Source organism: Schistocerca serialis, chromosome 2 (assembly GCF_023864345.2).
Source record: "Schistocerca serialis cubense isolate TAMUIC-IGC-003099 chromosome 2, iqSchSeri2.2, whole genome shotgun sequence".
Lineage (NCBI taxonomy): Eukaryota > Metazoa > Arthropoda > Insecta > Orthoptera > Acrididae > Schistocerca > Schistocerca serialis.
This window is the reverse complement of record NC_064639.1, coordinates 1,122,296,150-1,122,311,146: the sequence shown is the minus strand read 5'-3', so window position 1 is coordinate 1,122,311,146 and position 14,997 is coordinate 1,122,296,150. Positions and strand designations below refer to the sequence as shown.

General features: G+C 53.4%; 46 non-coding genes across 46 annotated transcripts; 15 read left to right on the top strand and 31 right to left on the bottom strand.

Moving 5' to 3' along the window:
* Positions 1-21: 21 nt before the first annotated feature.
* On the bottom strand, positions 22-94 carry Trnav-aac (transfer RNA valine (anticodon AAC)). The gene has a single exon. It is a non-coding gene; the product is annotated as a tRNA-Val (tRNA).
* A 157-nt stretch (positions 95-251) lies between these two features.
* On the bottom strand, positions 252-324 carry Trnav-cac (transfer RNA valine (anticodon CAC)). Its single transcript has one exon. It is a non-coding gene; the product is annotated as a tRNA-Val (tRNA).
* Positions 325-726: 402 nt separating this feature from the next.
* Trnap-agg (transfer RNA proline (anticodon AGG)) lies at positions 727-798 on the top strand. Its single transcript has one exon. It is a non-coding gene; the product is annotated as a tRNA-Pro (tRNA).
* A 193-nt stretch (positions 799-991) lies between these two features.
* Trnav-aac (transfer RNA valine (anticodon AAC)) lies at positions 992-1,064 on the bottom strand. Its single transcript has one exon. It is a non-coding gene; the product is annotated as a tRNA-Val (tRNA).
* Positions 1,065-1,221: 157 nt separating this feature from the next.
* Positions 1,222-1,294, bottom strand: Trnaa-cgc (transfer RNA alanine (anticodon CGC)). Its single transcript has one exon. It is a non-coding gene; the product is annotated as a tRNA-Ala (tRNA).
* A 402-nt stretch (positions 1,295-1,696) lies between these two features.
* Positions 1,697-1,768, top strand: Trnap-agg (transfer RNA proline (anticodon AGG)). The gene has a single exon. It is a non-coding gene; the product is annotated as a tRNA-Pro (tRNA).
* Positions 1,769-1,961: 193 nt separating this feature from the next.
* Trnav-aac (transfer RNA valine (anticodon AAC)) lies at positions 1,962-2,034 on the bottom strand. Its single transcript has one exon. It is a non-coding gene; the product is annotated as a tRNA-Val (tRNA).
* A 157-nt stretch (positions 2,035-2,191) lies between these two features.
* Positions 2,192-2,264, bottom strand: Trnav-cac (transfer RNA valine (anticodon CAC)). Its single transcript has one exon. It is a non-coding gene; the product is annotated as a tRNA-Val (tRNA).
* Positions 2,265-2,666: 402 nt separating this feature from the next.
* Trnap-agg (transfer RNA proline (anticodon AGG)) lies at positions 2,667-2,738 on the top strand. Its single transcript has one exon. It is a non-coding gene; the product is annotated as a tRNA-Pro (tRNA).
* A 193-nt stretch (positions 2,739-2,931) lies between these two features.
* On the bottom strand, positions 2,932-3,004 carry Trnav-aac (transfer RNA valine (anticodon AAC)). The gene has a single exon. It is a non-coding gene; the product is annotated as a tRNA-Val (tRNA).
* A 157-nt stretch (positions 3,005-3,161) lies between these two features.
* On the bottom strand, positions 3,162-3,234 carry Trnaa-cgc (transfer RNA alanine (anticodon CGC)). The gene has a single exon. It is a non-coding gene; the product is annotated as a tRNA-Ala (tRNA).
* A 402-nt stretch (positions 3,235-3,636) lies between these two features.
* Positions 3,637-3,708, top strand: Trnap-agg (transfer RNA proline (anticodon AGG)). Its single transcript has one exon. It is a non-coding gene; the product is annotated as a tRNA-Pro (tRNA).
* Positions 3,709-3,901: 193 nt separating this feature from the next.
* Trnav-aac (transfer RNA valine (anticodon AAC)) lies at positions 3,902-3,974 on the bottom strand. The gene has a single exon. It is a non-coding gene; the product is annotated as a tRNA-Val (tRNA).
* A 157-nt stretch (positions 3,975-4,131) lies between these two features.
* On the bottom strand, positions 4,132-4,204 carry Trnav-cac (transfer RNA valine (anticodon CAC)). The gene has a single exon. It is a non-coding gene; the product is annotated as a tRNA-Val (tRNA).
* Positions 4,205-4,606: 402 nt separating this feature from the next.
* Positions 4,607-4,678, top strand: Trnap-agg (transfer RNA proline (anticodon AGG)). The gene has a single exon. It is a non-coding gene; the product is annotated as a tRNA-Pro (tRNA).
* A 193-nt stretch (positions 4,679-4,871) lies between these two features.
* On the bottom strand, positions 4,872-4,944 carry Trnav-aac (transfer RNA valine (anticodon AAC)). Its single transcript has one exon. It is a non-coding gene; the product is annotated as a tRNA-Val (tRNA).
* Positions 4,945-5,101: 157 nt separating this feature from the next.
* Positions 5,102-5,174, bottom strand: Trnaa-cgc (transfer RNA alanine (anticodon CGC)). Its single transcript has one exon. It is a non-coding gene; the product is annotated as a tRNA-Ala (tRNA).
* Positions 5,175-5,576: 402 nt separating this feature from the next.
* Positions 5,577-5,648, top strand: Trnap-agg (transfer RNA proline (anticodon AGG)). Its single transcript has one exon. It is a non-coding gene; the product is annotated as a tRNA-Pro (tRNA).
* Positions 5,649-5,841: 193 nt separating this feature from the next.
* On the bottom strand, positions 5,842-5,914 carry Trnav-aac (transfer RNA valine (anticodon AAC)). The gene has a single exon. It is a non-coding gene; the product is annotated as a tRNA-Val (tRNA).
* Positions 5,915-6,071: 157 nt separating this feature from the next.
* Positions 6,072-6,144, bottom strand: Trnav-cac (transfer RNA valine (anticodon CAC)). The gene has a single exon. It is a non-coding gene; the product is annotated as a tRNA-Val (tRNA).
* A 402-nt stretch (positions 6,145-6,546) lies between these two features.
* Positions 6,547-6,618, top strand: Trnap-agg (transfer RNA proline (anticodon AGG)). The gene has a single exon. It is a non-coding gene; the product is annotated as a tRNA-Pro (tRNA).
* Positions 6,619-6,811: 193 nt separating this feature from the next.
* On the bottom strand, positions 6,812-6,884 carry Trnav-aac (transfer RNA valine (anticodon AAC)). The gene has a single exon. It is a non-coding gene; the product is annotated as a tRNA-Val (tRNA).
* A 157-nt stretch (positions 6,885-7,041) lies between these two features.
* On the bottom strand, positions 7,042-7,114 carry Trnav-cac (transfer RNA valine (anticodon CAC)). The gene has a single exon. It is a non-coding gene; the product is annotated as a tRNA-Val (tRNA).
* A 402-nt stretch (positions 7,115-7,516) lies between these two features.
* Trnap-agg (transfer RNA proline (anticodon AGG)) lies at positions 7,517-7,588 on the top strand. The gene has a single exon. It is a non-coding gene; the product is annotated as a tRNA-Pro (tRNA).
* A 193-nt stretch (positions 7,589-7,781) lies between these two features.
* Trnav-aac (transfer RNA valine (anticodon AAC)) lies at positions 7,782-7,854 on the bottom strand. The gene has a single exon. It is a non-coding gene; the product is annotated as a tRNA-Val (tRNA).
* Positions 7,855-8,011: 157 nt separating this feature from the next.
* Positions 8,012-8,084, bottom strand: Trnav-cac (transfer RNA valine (anticodon CAC)). The gene has a single exon. It is a non-coding gene; the product is annotated as a tRNA-Val (tRNA).
* A 402-nt stretch (positions 8,085-8,486) lies between these two features.
* On the top strand, positions 8,487-8,558 carry Trnap-agg (transfer RNA proline (anticodon AGG)). Its single transcript has one exon. It is a non-coding gene; the product is annotated as a tRNA-Pro (tRNA).
* Positions 8,559-8,751: 193 nt separating this feature from the next.
* Positions 8,752-8,824, bottom strand: Trnav-aac (transfer RNA valine (anticodon AAC)). Its single transcript has one exon. It is a non-coding gene; the product is annotated as a tRNA-Val (tRNA).
* A 157-nt stretch (positions 8,825-8,981) lies between these two features.
* On the bottom strand, positions 8,982-9,054 carry Trnav-cac (transfer RNA valine (anticodon CAC)). The gene has a single exon. It is a non-coding gene; the product is annotated as a tRNA-Val (tRNA).
* Positions 9,055-9,456: 402 nt separating this feature from the next.
* On the top strand, positions 9,457-9,528 carry Trnap-agg (transfer RNA proline (anticodon AGG)). Its single transcript has one exon. It is a non-coding gene; the product is annotated as a tRNA-Pro (tRNA).
* A 193-nt stretch (positions 9,529-9,721) lies between these two features.
* On the bottom strand, positions 9,722-9,794 carry Trnav-aac (transfer RNA valine (anticodon AAC)). The gene has a single exon. It is a non-coding gene; the product is annotated as a tRNA-Val (tRNA).
* Positions 9,795-9,951: 157 nt separating this feature from the next.
* Trnav-cac (transfer RNA valine (anticodon CAC)) lies at positions 9,952-10,024 on the bottom strand. The gene has a single exon. It is a non-coding gene; the product is annotated as a tRNA-Val (tRNA).
* A 402-nt stretch (positions 10,025-10,426) lies between these two features.
* Trnap-agg (transfer RNA proline (anticodon AGG)) lies at positions 10,427-10,498 on the top strand. Its single transcript has one exon. It is a non-coding gene; the product is annotated as a tRNA-Pro (tRNA).
* Positions 10,499-10,910: 412 nt separating this feature from the next.
* Positions 10,911-10,983, bottom strand: Trnav-cac (transfer RNA valine (anticodon CAC)). The gene has a single exon. It is a non-coding gene; the product is annotated as a tRNA-Val (tRNA).
* A 402-nt stretch (positions 10,984-11,385) lies between these two features.
* Positions 11,386-11,457, top strand: Trnap-agg (transfer RNA proline (anticodon AGG)). Its single transcript has one exon. It is a non-coding gene; the product is annotated as a tRNA-Pro (tRNA).
* A 193-nt stretch (positions 11,458-11,650) lies between these two features.
* Trnav-aac (transfer RNA valine (anticodon AAC)) lies at positions 11,651-11,723 on the bottom strand. Its single transcript has one exon. It is a non-coding gene; the product is annotated as a tRNA-Val (tRNA).
* A 157-nt stretch (positions 11,724-11,880) lies between these two features.
* Trnav-cac (transfer RNA valine (anticodon CAC)) lies at positions 11,881-11,953 on the bottom strand. The gene has a single exon. It is a non-coding gene; the product is annotated as a tRNA-Val (tRNA).
* Positions 11,954-12,355: 402 nt separating this feature from the next.
* Positions 12,356-12,427, top strand: Trnap-agg (transfer RNA proline (anticodon AGG)). The gene has a single exon. It is a non-coding gene; the product is annotated as a tRNA-Pro (tRNA).
* A 193-nt stretch (positions 12,428-12,620) lies between these two features.
* On the bottom strand, positions 12,621-12,693 carry Trnav-aac (transfer RNA valine (anticodon AAC)). Its single transcript has one exon. It is a non-coding gene; the product is annotated as a tRNA-Val (tRNA).
* Positions 12,694-12,850: 157 nt separating this feature from the next.
* Positions 12,851-12,923, bottom strand: Trnav-cac (transfer RNA valine (anticodon CAC)). The gene has a single exon. It is a non-coding gene; the product is annotated as a tRNA-Val (tRNA).
* Positions 12,924-13,325: 402 nt separating this feature from the next.
* Positions 13,326-13,397, top strand: Trnap-agg (transfer RNA proline (anticodon AGG)). The gene has a single exon. It is a non-coding gene; the product is annotated as a tRNA-Pro (tRNA).
* A 193-nt stretch (positions 13,398-13,590) lies between these two features.
* Positions 13,591-13,663, bottom strand: Trnav-aac (transfer RNA valine (anticodon AAC)). Its single transcript has one exon. It is a non-coding gene; the product is annotated as a tRNA-Val (tRNA).
* Positions 13,664-13,820: 157 nt separating this feature from the next.
* On the bottom strand, positions 13,821-13,893 carry Trnav-cac (transfer RNA valine (anticodon CAC)). The gene has a single exon. It is a non-coding gene; the product is annotated as a tRNA-Val (tRNA).
* Positions 13,894-14,295: 402 nt separating this feature from the next.
* Positions 14,296-14,367, top strand: Trnap-agg (transfer RNA proline (anticodon AGG)). The gene has a single exon. It is a non-coding gene; the product is annotated as a tRNA-Pro (tRNA).
* A 193-nt stretch (positions 14,368-14,560) lies between these two features.
* Trnav-aac (transfer RNA valine (anticodon AAC)) lies at positions 14,561-14,633 on the bottom strand. The gene has a single exon. It is a non-coding gene; the product is annotated as a tRNA-Val (tRNA).
* Positions 14,634-14,790: 157 nt separating this feature from the next.
* Positions 14,791-14,863, bottom strand: Trnav-cac (transfer RNA valine (anticodon CAC)). The gene has a single exon. It is a non-coding gene; the product is annotated as a tRNA-Val (tRNA).
* Between the last annotated feature and the right edge of the window lie 134 nt (positions 14,864-14,997).

The window sequence follows — 14,997 nt, the reverse complement described above, 5'->3', positions numbered from 1 at the left end:
TTGCTTAAAGTGATGAAAAAGTGTTTCCGCCCGGGATCGAACCGGGGACCTTCTGCGTGTTAGGCAGACGTGATAACCGCTACACCACGGAAACTGCTTGTGTGCACCTTACTTCACAGACAACTTATAGTGATGTTGCCATCGTAACTAAGAAATTCAATAAATGTGGTACTTGCAAACGAAGGGACATGCAGCAGATCCACACACGACGTGGCTCATTGGAGGACAATACGACATAGGCAGGAAAATACTGTTCCCGCCCGGGATCGAACCGGGGACCTTCTGCGTGTGAAGCAGACGTGATAACCGCTACACTACGGAAACGACGGACCCGAGGAGTCCATCCTAGTTCACTCGAACTTGCCTCAGACTTTCTCTCGTCCGCGAATGCACACACGACAGTTCTTTTGTCAGCCTGGAACCCATCACAGCCGAGGGCTCAAGAAGTCTTCGGGGTGCTCGAGAGGGTGTCTGCCGTAGCACCCCTAACGAGATAGCAGCGTTTCGCGCAGTCGTTATTGCAAGTCATATCAGCAAAAGCAATCACTTTCTCAGCAGCAGGCAGTGCGAGCCCAGCGGCAGCTCTACATGAAGGTACCAATAGCCCAGGAAGGCCGCCGACCGCGGGAATTCGCGCCGCCCCCATCCCGCCAGCGTACACGAGACTTCCAGGGCACCCTGGACGACATCGAGGGACTGGAATATTTGGCATTCGCCGTGTCACAGGGCTCGTTGGTCTAGGGGTATGATTCCTGCTTAGGGTGCAGGAGGTCCCGGGTTCAAATCCCGGACGAGCCCTAGCGTTTTGTGCAAACTGATCGCACGTCAGTGGCTGAGTCAGCGCAAAAAGCTCGCCGTCAATATCAAATGAATTTCTTATTCGATGTGAGCAACTGACACTCGGGTCCGACGCGTGAAGGCGATTACGAAGGTTTCGGGTACAGATGGTAGCAGATACATTTAGTACGTCTTGCTTAAAGTGATGAAAAAGTGTTTCCGCCCGGGATCGAACCGGGGACCTTCTGCGTGTTAGGCAGACGTGATAACCGCTACACCACGGAAACTGCTTGTGTGCACCTTACTTCACAGACAACTTATAGTGATGTTGCCATCGTAACTAAAAAATTCAATAAATGTGGTACTTGCAAACGAAGGGACATGCAGCAGATCCACACACGACGTGGCTCATTGGAGGACAATACGACATAGGCAGGAAAATACTGTTCCCGCCCGGGATCGAACCGGGGACCTTCTGCGTGCGAAGCAGACGTGATAACCGCTACACTACGGAAACGACGGACCCCAGGAGTCCATCCTAGTTCACTCGAACTTGCCTCAGACTTTCTCTCGTCCGCGAATGCACACACGACAGTTCTTTTGTCAGCCTGGAACCCATCACAGTCGAGGGCTCAAGAAGTCTTCGGGGTGCTCGAGAGGGTGTCTGCCGTAGCACCCCTAACGAGATAGCGGCGTTTCGCGCAGTCGTTATTGCAAGTCATATCAGCAAAAGCAATCACTTTCTCAGCAGCAGGCAGTGCGAGCCCAGCGGCAGCTCTACATGAAGGTACCAATAGCCCAGGAAGGCCGCCGACCGCGGGAATTCGCGCCGCCCCCATCCCGCCAGCGTACACGAGACTTCCAGGGCACCCTGGACGACATCGAGGGACTGGAATATTTGGCATTCGCCGTGTCACAGGGCTCGTTGGTCTAGGGGTATGATTCCTGCTTAGGGTGCAGGAGGTCCCGGGTTCAAATCCCGGACGAGCCCTAGCGTTTTGTGCAAACTGATCGCACGTCAGTGGCTGAGTCAGCGCAAAAAGCTCGCCGTCAATATCAAATGAATTTCTTATTCGATGTGAGCAATTGACACTCGGGTCCGACGCGTGAAGGCGATTACGAAGGTTTCGGGTACAGATGGTAGCAGATACATTTAGTACGTCTTGCTTAAAGTGATGAAAAAGTGTTTCCGCCCGGGATCGAACCGGGGACCTTCTGCGTGTTAGGCAGACGTGATAACCGCTACACCACGGAAACTGCTTGTGTGCACCTTACTTCACAGACAACTTATAGTGATGTTGCCATCGTAACTAAGAAATTCAATAAATGTGGTACTTGCAAACGAAGGGACATGCAGCAGATCCACACACGACGTGGCTCATTGGAGGACAATACGACATAGGCAGGAAAATACTGTTCCCGCCCGGGATCGAACCGGGGACCTTCTGCGTGTGAAGCAGACGTGATAACCGCTACACTACGGAAACGACGGACCCGAGGAGTCCATCCTAGTTCACTCGAACTTGCCTCAGACTTTCTCTCGTCCGCGAATGCACACACGACAGTTCTTTTGTCAGCCTGGAACCCATCACAGCCGAGGGCTCAAGAAGTCTTCGGGGTGCTCGAGAGGGTGTCTGCCGTAGCACCCCTAACGAGATAGCAGCGTTTCGCGCAGTCGTTATTGCAAGTCATATCAGCAAAAGCAATCACTTTCTCAGCAGCAGGCAGTGCGAGCCCAGCGGCAGCTCTACATGAAGGTACCAATAGCCCAGGAAGGCCGCCGACCGCGGGAATTCGCGCCGCCCCCATCCCGCCAGCGTACACGAGACTTCCAGGGCACCCTGGACGACATCGAGGGACTGGAATATTTGGCATTCGCCGTGTCACAGGGCTCGTTGGTCTAGGGGTATGATTCCTGCTTAGGGTGCAGGAGGTCCCGGGTTCAAATCCCGGACGAGCCCTAGCGTTTTGTGCAAACTGATCGCACGTCAGTGGCTGAGTCAGCGCAAAAAGCTCGCCGTCAATATCAAATGAATTTCTTATTCGATGTGAGCAACTGACACTCGGGTCCGACGCGTGAAGGCGATTACGAAGGTTTCGGGTACAGATGGTAGCAGATACATTTAGTACGTCTTGCTTAAAGTGATGAAAAAGTGTTTCCGCCCGGGATCGAACCGGGGACCTTCTGCGTGTTAGGCAGACGTGATAACCGCTACACCACGGAAACTGCTTGTGTGCACCTTACTTCACAGACAACTTATAGTGATGTTGCCATCGTAACTAAAAAATTCAATAAATGTGGTACTTGCAAACGAAGGGACATGCAGCAGATCCACACACGACGTGGCTCATTGGAGGACAATACGACATAGGCAGGAAAATACTGTTCCCGCCCGGGATCGAACCGGGGACCTTCTGCGTGCGAAGCAGACGTGATAACCGCTACACTACGGAAACGACGGACCCCAGGAGTCCATCCTAGTTCACTCGAACTTGCCTCAGACTTTCTCTCGTCCGCGAATGCACACACGACAGTTCTTTTGTCAGCCTGGAACCCATCACAGTCGAGGGCTCAAGAAGTCTTCGGGGTGCTCGAGAGGGTGTCTGCCGTAGCACCCCTAACGAGATAGCGGCGTTTCGCGCAGTCGTTATTGCAAGTCATATCAGCAAAAGCAATCACTTTCTCAGCAGCAGGCAGTGCGAGCCCAGCGGCAGCTCTACATGAAGGTACCAATAGCCCAGGAAGGCCGCCGACCGCGGGAATTCGCGCCGCCCCCATCCCGCCAGCGTACACGAGACTTCCAGGGCACCCTGGACGACATCGAGGGACTGGAATATTTGGCATTCGCCGTGTCACAGGGCTCGTTGGTCTAGGGGTATGATTCCTGCTTAGGGTGCAGGAGGTCCCGGGTTCAAATCCCGGACGAGCCCTAGCGTTTTGTGCAAACTGATCGCACGTCAGTGGCTGAGTCAGCGCAAAAAGCTCGCCGTCAATATCAAATGAATTTCTTATTCGATGTGAGCAATTGACACTCGGGTCCGACGCGTGAAGGCGATTACGAAGGTTTCGGGTACAGATGGTAGCAGATACATTTAGTACGTCTTGCTTAAAGTGATGAAAAAGTGTTTCCGCCCGGGATCGAACCGGGGACCTTCTGCGTGTTAGGCAGACGTGATAACCGCTACACCACGGAAACTGCTTGTGTGCACCTTACTTCACAGACAACTTATAGTGATGTTGCCATCGTAACTAAGAAATTCAATAAATGTGGTACTTGCAAACGAAGGGACATGCAGCAGATCCACACACGACGTGGCTCATTGGAGGACAATACGACATAGGCAGGAAAATACTGTTCCCGCCCGGGATCGAACCGGGGACCTTCTGCGTGTGAAGCAGACGTGATAACCGCTACACTACGGAAACGACGGACCCGAGGAGTCCATCCTAGTTCACTCGAACTTGCCTCAGACTTTCTCTCGTCCGCGAATGCACACACGACAGTTCTTTTGTCAGCCTGGAACCCATCACAGCCGAGGGCTCAAGAAGTCTTCGGGGTGCTCGAGAGGGTGTCTGCCGTAGCACCCCTAACGAGATAGCAGCGTTTCGCGCAGTCGTTATTGCAAGTCATATCAGCAAAAGCAATCACTTTCTCAGCAGCAGGCAGTGCGAGCCCAGCGGCAGCTCTACATGAAGGTACCAATAGCCCAGGAAGGCCGCCGACCGCGGGAATTCGCGCCGCCCCCATCCCGCCAGCGTACACGAGACTTCCAGGGCACCCTGGACGACATCGAGGGACTGGAATATTTGGCATTCGCCGTGTCACAGGGCTCGTTGGTCTAGGGGTATGATTCCTGCTTAGGGTGCAGGAGGTCCCGGGTTCAAATCCCGGACGAGCCCTAGCGTTTTGTGCAAACTGATCGCACGTCAGTGGCTGAGTCAGCGCAAAAAGCTCGCCGTCAATATCAAATGAATTTCTTATTCGATGTGAGCAATTGACACTCGGGTCCGACGCGTGAAGGCGATTACGAAGGTTTCGGGTACAGATGGTAGCAGATACATTTAGTACGTCTTGCTTAAAGTGATGAAAAAGTGTTTCCGCCCGGGATCGAACCGGGGACCTTCTGCGTGTTAGGCAGACGTGATAACCGCTACACCACGGAAACTGCTTGTGTGCACCTTACTTCACAGACAACTTATAGTGATGTTGCCATCGTAACTAAAAAATTCAATAAATGTGGTACTTGCAAACGAAGGGACATGCAGCAGATCCACACACGACGTGGCTCATTGGAGGACAATACGACATAGGCAGGAAAATACTGTTCCCGCCCGGGATCGAACCGGGGACCTTCTGCGTGCGAAGCAGACGTGATAACCGCTACACTACGGAAACGACGGACCCCAGGAGTCCATCCTAGTTCACTCGAACTTGCCTCAGACTTTCTCTCGTCCGCGAATGCACACACGACAGTTCTTTTGTCAGCCTGGAACCCATCACAGCCGAGGGCTCAAGAAGTCTTCGGGGTGCTCGAGAGGGTGTCTGCCGTAGCACCCCTAACGAGATAGCGGCGTTTCGCGCAGTCGTTATTGCAAGTCATATCAGCAAAAGCAATCACTTTCTCAGCAGCAGGCAGTGCGAGCCCAGCGGCAGCTCTACATGAAGGTACCAATAGCCCAGGAAGGCCGCCGACCGCGGGAATTCGCGCCGCCCCCATCCCGCCAGCGTACACGAGACTTCCAGGGCACCCTGGACGACATCGAGGGACTGGAATATTTGGCATTCGCCGTGTCACAGGGCTCGTTGGTCTAGGGGTATGATTCCTGCTTAGGGTGCAGGAGGTCCCGGGTTCAAATCCCGGACGAGCCCTAGCGTTTTGTGCAAACTGATCGCACGTACGTGGCTGAGTCAGCGCAAAAAGCTCGCCGTCAATATCAAATGAATTTCTTATTCGATGTGAGCAATTGACACTCGGGTCCGACGCGTGAAGGCGATTACGAAGGTTTCGGGTACAGATGGTAGCAGATACATTTAGTACGTCTTGCTTAAAGTGATGAAAAAGTGTTTCCGCCCGGGATCGAACCGGGGACCTTCTGCGTGTTAGGCAGACGTGATAACCGCTACACCACGGAAACTGCTTGTGTGCACCTTACTTCACAGACAACTTATAGTGATGTTGCCATCGTAACTAAAAAATTCAATAAATGTGGTACTTGCAAACGAAGGGACATGCAGCAGATCCACACACGACGTGGCTCATTGGAGGACAATACGACATAGGCAGGAAAATACTGTTCCCGCCCGGGATCGAACCGGGGACCTTCTGCGTGTGAAGCAGACGTGATAACCGCTACACTACGGAAACGACGGACCCGAGGAGTCCATCCTAGTTCACTCGAACTTGCCTCAGACTTTCTCTCGTCCGCGAATGCACACACGACAGTTCTTTTGTCAGCCTGGAACCCATCACAGCCGAGGGCTCAAGAAGTCTTCGGGGTGCTCGAGAGGGTGTCTGCCGTAGCACCCCTAACGAGATAGCGGCGTTTCGCGCAGTCGTTATTGCAAGTCATATCAGCAAAAGCAATCACTTTCTCAGCAGCAGGCAGTGCGAGCCCAGCGGCAGCTCTACATGAAGGTACCAATAGCCCAGGAAGGCCGCCGACCGCGGGAATTCGCGCCGCCCCCATCCCGCCAGCGTACACGAGACTTCCAGGGCACCCTGGACGACATCGAGGGACTGGAATATTTGGCATTCGCCGTGTCACAGGGCTCGTTGGTCTAGGGGTATGATTCCTGCTTAGGGTGCAGGAGGTCCCGGGTTCAAATCCCGGACGAGCCCTAGCGTTTTGTGCAAACTGATCGCACGTCAGTGGCTGAGTCAGCGCAAAAAGCTCGCCGTCAATATCAAATGAATTTCTTATTCGATGTGAGCAATTGACACTCGGGTCCGACGCGTGAAGGCGATTACGAAGGTTTCGGGTACAGATGGTAGCAGATACATTTAGTACGTCTTGCTTAAAGTGATGAAAAAGTGTTTCCGCCCGGGATCGAACCGGGGACCTTCTGCGTGTTAGGCAGACGTGATAACCGCTGCACCACGGAAACTGCTTGTGTGCACCTTACTTCACAGACAACTTATAGTGATGTTGCCATCGTAACTAAGAAATTCAATAAATGTGGTACTTGCAAACGAAGGGACATGCAGCAGATCCACACACGACGTGGCTCATTGGAGGACAATACGACATAGGCAGGAAAATACTGTTCCCGCCCGGGATCGAACCGGGGACCTTCTGCGTGTGAAGCAGACGTGATAACCGCTACACTACGGAAACGACGGACCCGAGGAGTCCATCCTAGTTCACTCGAACTTGCCTCAGACTTTCTCTCGTCCGCGAATGCACACACGACAGTTCTTTTGTCAGCCTGGAACCCATCACAGCCGAGGGCTCAAGAAGTCTTCGGGGTGCTCGAGAGGGTGTCTGCCGTAGCACCCCTAACGAGATAGCGGCGTTTCGCGCAGTCGTTATTGCAAGTCATATCAGCAAAAGCAATCACTTTCTCAGCAGCAGGCAGTGCGAGCCCAGCGGCAGCTCTACATGAAGGTACCAATAGCCCAGGAAGGCCGCCGACCGCGGGAATTCGCGCCGCCCCCATCCCGCCAGCGTACACGAGACTTCCAGGGCACCCTGGACGACATCGAGGGACTGGAATATTTGGCATTCGCCGTGTCACAGGGCTCGTTGGTCTAGGGGTATGATTCCTGCTTAGGGTGCAGGAGGTCCCGGGTTCAAATCCCGGACGAGCCCTAGCGTTTTGTGCAAACTGATCGCACGTCAGTGGCTGAGTCAGCGCAAAAAGCTCGCCGTCAATATCAAATGAATTTCTTATTCGATGTGAGCAATTGACACTCGGGTCCGACGCGTGAAGGCGATTACGAAGGTTTCGGGTACAGATGGTAGCAGATACATTTAGTACGTCTTGCTTAAAGTGATGAAAAAGTGTTTCCGCCCGGGATCGAACCGGCGACCTTCTGCGTGTTAGGCAGACGTGATAACCGCTACACCACGGAAACTGCTTGTGTGCACCTTACTTCACAGACAACTTATAGTGATGTTGCCATCGTAACTAAAAAATTCAATAAATGTGGTACTTGCAAACGAAGGGACATGCAGCAGATCCACACACGACGTGGCTCATTGGAGGACAATACGACATAGGCAGGAAAATACTGTTCCCGCCCGGGATCGAACCGGGGACCTTCTGCGTGTGAAGCAGACGTGATAACCGCTACACTACGGAAACGACGGACCCGAGGAGTCCATCCTAGTTCACTCGAACTTGCCTCAGACTTTCTCTCGTCCGCGAATGCACACACGACAGTTCTTTTGTCAGCCTGGAACCCATCACAGCCGAGGGCTCAAGAAGTCTTCGGGGTGCTCGAGAGGGTGTCTGCCGTAGCACCCCTAACGAGATAGCGGCGTTTCGCGCAGTCGTTATTGCAAGTCATATCAGCAAAAGCAATCGCTTTCTCAGCAGCAGGCAGTGCGAGCCCAGCGGCAGCTCTACATGAAGGTACCAATAGCCCAGGAAGGCCGCCGACCGCGGGAATTCGCGCCGCCCCCATCCCGCCAGCGTACACGAGACTTCCAGGGCACCCTGGACGACATCGAGGGACTGGAATATTTGGCATTCGCCGTGTCACAGGGCTCGTTGGTCTAGGGGTATGATTCCTGCTTAGGGTGCAGGAGGTCCCGGGTTCAAATCCCGGACGAGCCCTAGCGTTTTGTGCAAACTGATCGCACGTCAGTGGCTGAGTCAGCGCAAAAAGCTCGCCGTCAATATCAAATGAATTTCTTATTCGATGTGAGCAATTGACACTCGGGTCCGACGCGTGAAGGCGATTACGAAGGTTTCGGGTACAGATGGTAGCAGATACATTTAGTACGTCTTGCTTAAAGTGATGAAAAAGTGTTTCCGCCCGGGATCGAACCGGGGACCTTCTGCGTGTTAGGCAGACGTGATAACCGCTACACCACGGAAACTGCTTGTGTGCACCTTACTTCACAGACAACTTATAGTGATGTTGCCATCGTAACTAAAAAATTCAATAAATGTGGTACTTGCAAACGAAGGGACATGCAGCAGATCCACACACGACGTGGCTCATTGGAGGACAATACGACATAGGCAGGAAAATACTGTTCCCGCCCGGGATCGAACCGGGGACCTTCTGCGTGTGAAGCAGACGTGATAACCGCTACACTACGGAAACGACGGACCCGAGGAGTCCATCCTAGTTCACTCGAACTTGCCTCAGACTTTCTCTCGTCCGCGAATGCACACACGACAGTTCTTTTGTCAGCCTGGAACCCATCACAGCCGAGGGCTCAAGAAGTCTTCGGGGTGCTCGAGAGGGTGTCTGCCGTAGCACCCCTAACGAGATAGCGGCGTTTCGCGCAGTCGTTATTGCAAGTCATATCAGCAAAAGCAATCGCTTTCTCAGCAGCAGGCAGTGCGAGCCCAGCGGCAGCTCTACATGAAGGTACCAATAGCCCAGGAAGGCCGCCGACCGCGGGAATTCGCGACGCCCCCATCCCGCCAGCGTACACGAGACTTCCAGGGCACCCTGGACGACATCGAGGGACTGGAATATTTGGCATTCGCCGTGTCACAGGGCTCGTTGGTCTAGGGGTATGATTCCTGCTTAGGGTGCAGGAGGTCCCGGGTTCAAATCCCGGACGAGCCCTAGCGTTTTGTGCAAACTGATCGCACGTCAGTGGCTGAGTCAGCGCAAAAAGCTCGCCGTCAATATCAAATGAATTTCTTATTCGATGTGAGCAATTGACACTCGGGTCCGACGCGTGAAGGCGATTACGAAGGTTTCGGGTACAGATGGTAGCAGATACATTTAGTACGTCTTGCTTAAAGTGATGAAAAAGTGTTTCCGCCCGGGATCGAACCGGGGACCTTCTGCGTGTTAGGCAGACGTGATAACCGCTACACCACGGAAACTGCTTGTGTGCACCTTACTTCACAGACAACTTATAGTGATGTTGCCATCGTAACTAAAAAATTCAATAAATGTGGTACTTGCAAACGAAGGGACATGCAGCAGATCCACACACGACGTGGCTCATTGGAGGACAATACGACATAGGCAGGAAAATACTGTTCCCGCCCGGGATCGAACCGGGGACCTTCTGCGTGTGAAGCAGACGTGATAACCGCTACACTACGGAAACGACGGACCCGAGGAGTCCATCCTAGTTCACTCGAACTTGCCTCAGACTTTCTCTCGTCCGCGAATGCACACACGACAGTTCTTTTGTCAGCCTGGAACCCATCACAGCCGAGGGCTCAAGAAGTCTTCGGGGTGCTCGAGAGGGTGTCTGCCGTAGCACCCCTAACGAGATAGCGGCGTTTCGCGCAGTCGTTATTGCAAGTCATATCAGCAAAAGCAATCACTTTCTCAGCAGCAGGCAGTGCGAGCCCAGCGGCAGCTCTACATGAAGGTACCAATAGCCCAGGAAGGCCGCCGACCGCGGGAATTCGCGCCGCCCCCATCCCGCCAGCGTACACGAGACTTCCAGGGCACCCTGGACGACATCGAGGGACTGGAATATTTGGCATTCGCCGTGTCACAGGGCTCGTTGGTCTAGGGGTATGATTCCTGCTTAGGGTGCAGGAGGTCCCGGGTTCAAATCCCGGACGAGCCCTAGCGTTTTGTGCAAACTGATCGCACGTCAGTGGCTGAGTCAGCGCAAAAAGCTCGCCGTCAATATCAAATGAATTTCTTATTCGATGTGAGCAATTGACACTCGGGTCCGACGCGTGAAGGCGATTACGAAGGTTTCGGGTACAGATGGTAGCAGATACATTTAGTACGTCTTGCTTAAAGTGATGAAAAAGTGTTTCCGCCCGGGGACCTTCTGCGTGTTAGGCAGACGTGATAACCGCTACACCACGGAAACTGCTTGTGTGCACCTTACTTCACAGACAACTTATAGTGATGTTGCCATCGTAACTAAAAAATTCAATAAATGTGGTACTTGCAAACGAAGGGACATGCAGCAGATCCACACACGACGTGGCTCATTGGAGGACAATACGACATAGGCAGGAAAATACTGTTCCCGCCCGGGATCGAACCGGGGACCTTCTGCGTGTGAAGCAGACGTGATAACCGCTACACTACGGAAACGACGGACCCGAGGAGTCCATCCTAGTTCACTCGAACTTGCCTCAGACTTTCTCTCGTCCGCGAATGCACACACGACAGTTCTTTTGTCAGCCTGGAACCCATCACAGCCGAGGGCTCAAGAAGTCTTCGGGGTGCTCGAGAGGGTGTCTGCCGTAGCACCCCTAACGAGATAGCGGCGTTTCGCGCAGTCGTTATTGCAAGTCATATCAGCAAAAGCAATCGCTTTCTCAGCAGCAGGCAGTGCGAGCCCAGCGGCAGCTCTACATGAAGGTACCAATAGCCCAGGAAGGCCGCCGACCGCGGGAATTCGCGACGCCCCCATCCCGCCAGCGTACACGAGACTTCCAGGGCACCCTGGACGACATCGAGGGACTGGAATATTTGGCATTCGCCGTGTCACAGGGCTCGTTGGTCTAGGGGTATGATTCCTGCTTAGGGTGCAGGAGGTCCCGGGTTCAAATCCCGGACGAGCCCTAGCGTTTTGTGCAAACTGATCGCACGTCAGTGGCTGAGTCAGCGCAAAAAGCTCGCCGTCAATATCAAATGAATTTCTTATTCGATGTGAGCAATTGACACTCGGGTCCGACGCGTGAAGGCGATTACGAAGGTTTCGGGTACAGATGGTAGCAGATACATTTAGTACGTCTTGCTTAAAGTGATGAAAAAGTGTTTCCGCCCGGGATCGAACCGGCGACCTTCTGCGTGTTAGGCAGACGTGATAACCGCTACACCACGGAAACTGCTTGTGTGCACCTTACTTCACAGACAACTTATAGTGATGTTGCCATCGTAACTAAAAAATTCAATAAATGTGGTACTTGCAAACGAAGGGACATGCAGCAGATCCACACACGACGTGGCTCATTGGAGGACAATACGACATAGGCAGGAAAATACTGTTCCCGCCCGGGATCGAACCGGGGACCTTCTGCGTGTGAAGCAGACGTGATAACCGCTACACTACGGAAACGACGGACCCGAGGAGTCCATCCTAGTTCACTCGAACTTGCCTCAGACTTTCTCTCGTCCGCGAATGCACACACGACAGTTCTTTTGTCAGCCTGGAACCCATCACAGCCGAGGGCTCAAGAAGTCTTCGGGGTGCTCGAGAGGGTGTCTGCCGTAGCACCCCTAACGAGATAGCGGCGTTTCGCGCAGTCGTTATTGCAAGTCATATCAGCAAAAGCAATCGCTTTCTCAGCAGCAGGCAGTGCGAGCCCAGCGGCAGCTCTACATGAAGGTACCAATAGCCCAGGAAGGCCGCCGACCGCGGGAATTCGCGACGCCCCCATCCCGCCAGCGTACACGAGACTTCCAGGGCACCCTGGACGACATCGAGGGACTGGAATATTTGGCATTCGCCGTGTCACAGGGCTCGTTGGTCTAGGGGTATGATTCCTGCTTAGGGTGCAGGAGGTCCCGGGTTCAAATCCCGGACGAGCCCTAGCGTTTTGTGCAAACTGATCGCACGTCAGTGGCTGAGTCAGCGCAAAAAGCTCGCCGTCAATATCAAATGAATTTCTTATTCGATGTGAGCAATTGACACTCGGGTCCGACGCGTGAAGGCGATTACGAAGGTTTCGGGTACAGATGGTAGCAGATACATTTAGTACGTCTTGCTTAAAGTGATGAAAAAGTGTTTCCGCCCGGGATCGAACCGGGGACCTTCTGCGTGTTAGGCAGACGTGATAACCGCTACACCACGGAAACTGCTTGTGTGCACCTTACTTCACAGACAACTTATAGTGATGTTGCCATCGTAACTAAAAAATTCAATAAATGTGGTACTTGCAAACGAAGGGACATGCAGCAGATCCACACACGACGTGGCTCATTGGAGGACAATACGACATAGGCAGGAAAATACTGTTCCCGCCCGGGATCGAACCGGGGACCTTCTGCGTGTGAAGCAGACGTGATAACCGCTACACTACGGAAACGACGGACCCGAGGAGTCCATCCTAGTTCACTCGAACTTGCCTCAGACTTTCTCTCGTCCGCGAATGCACACACGACAGTTCTTTTGTCAGCCTGGAACCCATCACAGCCGAGGGCTCAAGAAGTCTTCGGGGTGCTCGAGAGGGTGTCTGCCGTAGCACCCCTAACGAGATAGCGGCGTTTCGCGCAGTCGTTATTGCAAGTCATATCAGCAAAAGCAATCGCTTTCTCAGCAGCAGGCAGTGCGAGCCCAGCGGCAGCTCTACATGAAGGTACCAATAGCCCAGGAAGGCCGCCGACCGCGGGAATTCGCGACGCCCCCATCCCGCCAGCGTACACGAGACTTCCAGGGCACCCTGGACGACATCGAGGGACTGGAATATTTGGCATTCGCCGTGTCACAGGGCTCGTTGGTCTAGGGGTATGATTCCTGCTTAGGGTGCAGGAGGTCCCGGGTTCAAATCCCGGACGAGCCCTAGCGTTTTGTGCAAACTGATCGCACGTCAGTGGCTGAGTCAGCGCAAAAAGCTCGCCGTCAATATCAAATGAATTTCTTATTCGATGTGAGCAATTGACACTCGGGTCCGACGCGTGAAGGCGATTACGAAGGTTTCGGGTACAGATGGTAGCAGATACATTTAGTACGTCTTGCTTAAAGTGATGAAAAAGTGTTTCCGCCCGGGATCGAACCGGGGACCTTCTGCGTGTTAGGCAGACGTGATAACCGCTACACCACGGAAACTGCTTGTGTGCACCTTACTTCACAGACAACTTATAGTGATGTTGCCATCGTAACTAAAAAATTCAATAAATGTGGTACTTGCAAACGAAGGGACATGCAGCAGATCCACACACGACGTGGCTCATTGGAGGACAATACGACATAGGCAGGAAAATACTGTTCCCGCCCGGGATCGAACCGGGGACCTTCTGCGTGTGAAGCAGACGTGATAACCGCTACACTACGGAAACGACGGACCCGAGGAGTCCATCCTAGTTCACTCGAACTTGCCTCAGACTTTCTCTCGTCCGCGAATGCACACACGACAGTTCTTTTGTCAGCCTGGAACCCATCACAGCCGAGGGCTCAAGAAGTCTTCGGGGTGCTCGAGAGGGTGTCTGCCGTAGCACCCCTAACGAGATAGCGGCGTTTCGCGCAGTCGTTATTGCAAGTCATATCAGCAAAAGCAATCACTTTCTCAGCAGCAGGCAGTGCGAGCCCAGCGGCAGCTCTACATGAAGGTACCAATAGCCCAGGAAGGCCGCCGACCGCGGGAATTCGCGCCGCCCCCATCCCGCCAGCGTACACGAGACTTCCAGGGCACCCTGGACGACATCGAGGGACTGGAATATTTGGCATTCGCCGTGTCACAGGGCTCGTTGGTCTAGGGGTATGATTCCTGCTTAGGGTGCAGGAGGTCCCGGGTTCAAATCCCGGACGAGCCCTAGCGTTTTGTGCAAACTGATCGCACGTCAGTGGCTGAGTCAGCGCAAAAAGCTCGCCGTCAATATCAAATGAATTTCTTATTCGATGTGAGCAATTGACACTCGGGTCCGACGCGTGAAGGCGATTACGAAGGTTTCGGGTACAGATGGTAGCAGATACATTTAGTACGTCTTGCTTAAAGTGATGAAAAAGTGTTTCCGCCCGGGATCGAACCGGGGACCTTCTGCGTGTTAGGCAGACGTGATAACCGCTACACCACGGAAACTGCTTGTGTGCACCTTACTTCACAGACAACTTATAGTGATGTTGCCATCGTAACTAAAAAATTCAATAAATGTGGTACTTGCAAACGAAGGGACATGCAGCAGATCCACACACGACGTGGCTCATTGGAGGACAATACGACATAGGCAGGAAAATACTGTTCCCGCCCGGGATCGAACCGGGGACCTTCTGCGTGTGAAGCAGACGTGATAACCGCTACACTACGGAAACGACGGACCCGAGGAGTCCATCCTAGTTCACTCGAACTTGCCTCAGACTTTCTCTCGTCCGCGAATGCACACACGACAGTTCTTTTGTCAGCCTGGAACCCATCACAGCCGAGGGCTCAAGAAGTCTTCGGGGTG